Below are 4062 nucleotides of genomic sequence, written 5' to 3' on the forward strand. Positions count from 1 at the left end.
TCACAGCTGTCGTACTCGCTGTTGTTTGGAGATTAGCAGGAGACTGTTTATGAGTGACAGATGCAAGCCTAACTGTTAAATCCTTCGGTAACAAAGTCAATATCGACTGTTCGGCCCGAGACGTAGGTTTAGGTTTTGTTTGGCTATTGGACACAGAGATGAAAGTCCCAGCTTTTCCTGTCAGAAAACCAGACTTGAGATTTTTGACTGTGGAAACAGTTGGCCTGCGAAGGGTGAAGGGTGTTACTGCAGCAAGAGCTTCGATCGAGTTCATTCTTGTAGGATGTGAAGCAGTGCCATGAGCACGACCTTTCGGGAGAGGACTGTTAAAACTGCTGAGGGGAGCAAAGAAAGGCGCATTGCTCACTGGCCCAGTGCTGATGTCCTGATTTCTCAAGCTTGTTGAGAGACTGTGGGAAGCCTTTTCCTCGCTCTGAGTGAAAGGCACCGGATTTGACTGAGGCTCCCTTATGGAGACATTTTCGTTAAATGTCTCTTTGTGTCCATGTTTTACTGGTTTCTGGCCGGTGTAAGAGGGCTTTGATGAGGGATACTGCGAAATGGATGTCAACTTTGGACTTGCTGTGACAAAGATGTTGCTGGGATGGGTACGACTTGGTGGTAGTGTTGTGAATTTGTGTTTTTCAGATGACAGTTCAGCAGCAATATGAGAGGAAAAAGAAACAGTTTTTCTCTCAGTCTTATTATGGGTAAAAGGAAGAGATGTGTGGTTGTAATTTATTGCATTTTTGAAAATGTTGCTCTCTTTGGCCTCTTTGCTTTTCCCAGTTGAAAACGAATGGGAACTGTTTAATGAAGCAGTAGAGCTGGCTGCAAATTTCTCGCTGGACATTGCTTTTCCATCTTTCAGACAGGTCAAACACAAGTCTGTCACATCATTTCCTTTCATTGAATCTATTGCTGGATCAGCTTGGAGGATGAACTGCATTTTACTAGGCAGATCCTCATTTTCTCCCAGTTTTCTTATGCTCTTCTCTTGAGGTCGTAAATCATCACTGTTATTAAACAGCTCCGTCAGGTTATCAATTACACGAGGAGGAGATGCAGATGGGATTGGAAGTAAAAGTCCTGTATCAGCAGATGTGGGAATAACAGAGTTGGCATTTCTGCGGCTCCCGGTTGCAAGCGGCACAGAAAACCATGGAGGGGCTTTGACTGCCTTGGCAGACAAATGGACACGTGGCTCAAAGGTATCATTCAACACCAATGCAGTTGGTGTGGAAGACGAAACGATCTTTGCGTAATCAGACTTCAGTGGGACTTTTGATTCTGAATGGAAAGCAGTTGATGATTTTAGAGAGCTTTGCACGTTACTGGAGAGAATATTTCCCGTGCTTTGTAAAGTAGTGGCTAACGATGTGGTTGGCATCCCCTCATTAGTTGGCTTTAGTTTTGTGTCAAACACGCTTGCCTTTGGAAACTCGGCAGTCGGCTCCTCCTCTATGCCTCGGTGTGTCGTCTGTGAAGGTGCTGCTTCTGTGCCACGAACAATTGTGATTGTTTTTTCCAAAAGCCTAGAGTTTGTGACAGCAGTGCCTTTTGTTTGTTCTGGGAGGTAACTTTGGAAATCTTCTTGGTCTCCCCCAACTACTAAAAAATAACAAAACATGTCAATCAAAGTTTATCCTCAAAGGCTATTTATTTTTTTTTACTACTTGTATTAGTAATAGTCGTATCAAATAAAAATGAAACGCAAATGAAATAAAGAGCTGATGCAGGAAAAAACATATTATGAAATATGTTATAAAAATAGGTGAGCTATGAGCAAACATGGGTAGCAGAGGGGAATATCTTCAGTGTTGATTTACTACATTTAATCATACAAATTCCCCAGTGGCAATCACTTGCCCTTTATTCATTTTTAATCACTGATCACATTAATTTAATGGTTCCTACGACCTCCATGCATTGGAGCTGTAAATAAAAAAAAATAAAATCACAATGCTCTTTGCTTCTGTGGATAAAGTGATTTTCTATAAGAAGGAAGAAAACTATGTGAAACGTGAATATAATTATTTCTTAAATGACATATTTGTTAATATTTGACATGTTTCATCTTATTGGTTTACGTTCAAGAGCCTTGACAGCATATTAAATTATTTAAATCCTGCTGTGACTGAAATTAATTTACTGAACTGGTGACAGATACTAGATGGTGTGTGACTGATTAGCTGATTATTAAATGTCTGATGATTTATCTATTAATTGTGGTGCTAACACCAGGCGGTTTTGTGATTACGTTACATTTTGTTGTTACACATTACACTGTAAATTAGATGGAAGTGGAGGATGACAATTTCTACATGAATCCATAAATGCATAAATTATAACGTTGGATCTGTTGACATTTTTTTTTTTCTGTTCCTGATGTTTCCACATTTACAAAGTTAAAGCTTAAGAACTAGATCTGCCAAGTAAAACAATCAACAACCATTCAACAAACCTGCAACACCAACCAACTTACTATTTAACAAAGGCTAAAAAGATCATTTGAAAACAAAAGGTAATTTTATTCTATCTTCACCCCAAATTAATATCAAAAATATTACATACCTGTAAGCAGGAAAACAGCAAGTGGAAGGGAGGTAAACTTCCACATTTCGGGTTTTGTCTTTTAGCAGTCACTATAAAGCTCTTGGTGGTCCGTTATGCACAGGGTTTCAGCTGTTTGCAGATATATCCGCATGGAGCCTGATAGTGTCGTCACTTGCAAGGTGGCTGTCCTTTGAACGTCATTATCACAAAGATCACATTTCTCTGTAGCGTTTTTTTTTTTTTTCAGTTACATGTGATCTACAGCGTCAATGAATTCAGAAAATATTAATCAAAAGTAACTGGTAAAGAACTACAACAAAAGTTTATTATAAAAAATGATTGCAATGTGTGGCATTTCAGTGACTGATCAACATGTGTCGTTAACATGATGGTCATTCATTCGTCCACTGCAATATACTTATTTAACCATTTCCTGAGGTAAAATGTCTATGCAGCTTAAGAGATTTTTAAAAATAGACATTTTGTGAGACTAGTTTGAATTTATAGTGGATTTTCCTTAATTCATATAATCAGACATTCTCCCATAAAATATTAATAAATGTCTTTTTATTTTTATTTTATTGCATAAAAGCACCATTTTTTTTTTTTGCCATTAACAAGGTTCTGACATCCTTCTTGCTACACATATTTCAATTAGTTGGTCCGGCACTGAACTGAGTTTCCAGCATGGTTTATAACTTTTTAAAAAGGGGTGGAGGGCCCAACCTGAAACCTTACTTTAGCTTCTTTATTAGTTTCACAGCCTACAGTCTAGTCAGCTCTACATCATCATCATCATCATCATCATCATCATCCCCAGATGGGAGTTCCAACAGTATGAAAAATCCAAACAGAGTTAAAATGACTTTAGAAAAGATAAAGCCAAATACTATTGAGCTTCAAGAAAGACAATGATTTAAAATGTATAACCTATACTTGGCCATGCCAGCTAGCCTGCCAGTTTAAATTTCCTCTACATTTTCTAAACAGTTGTGATCAAACGTTCGGATTCAATTACCACAAATGCTGTTGGTGGGGTAAAACAAGTGTGTAATCTGACTGCAATTAGTGAAGGATATAAAACAGTGATTTCACGTTTTTGAATCCAATTCTTGTGTTTAGAATTTAATTTGAATGTAAATATAATCATTCCAAAACCTGACAGTTTAATATGGTGTAGCACCAAATTAATATGAAATTCAAGACTTATGTAAATTTCGGATCTGTACTGTCATAGCAGACACACGAATACAAATATCTAGCATTGTATGCATCTTTTATTTTTTAAAGACAGAGCCTCCAAACAAATGGTTACTCTGCAAAAAATGCAAAATATATTTTTTTGCTCCCTAATTAAAGACATAACATTGATTTAAAATATATATATATATATATATATATGCAAAAAATGTCTAGTCAGAAATGTCATGAAACAAAGAGCATTGCTAATGGACGTGATCTTGCTAATGTAGACAGAATGATTACAAGCATGAAGATATTCTTAAT

The sequence above is a fragment of the Poecilia mexicana genome, unplaced genomic scaffold (assembly GCF_051168715.1).
Source record: "Poecilia mexicana isolate PSO_F unplaced genomic scaffold, ASM5116871v1 scaffold_13, whole genome shotgun sequence".
In the NCBI taxonomy this organism is placed as follows: Eukaryota; Metazoa; Chordata; class Actinopteri; order Cyprinodontiformes; family Poeciliidae; genus Poecilia; species Poecilia mexicana.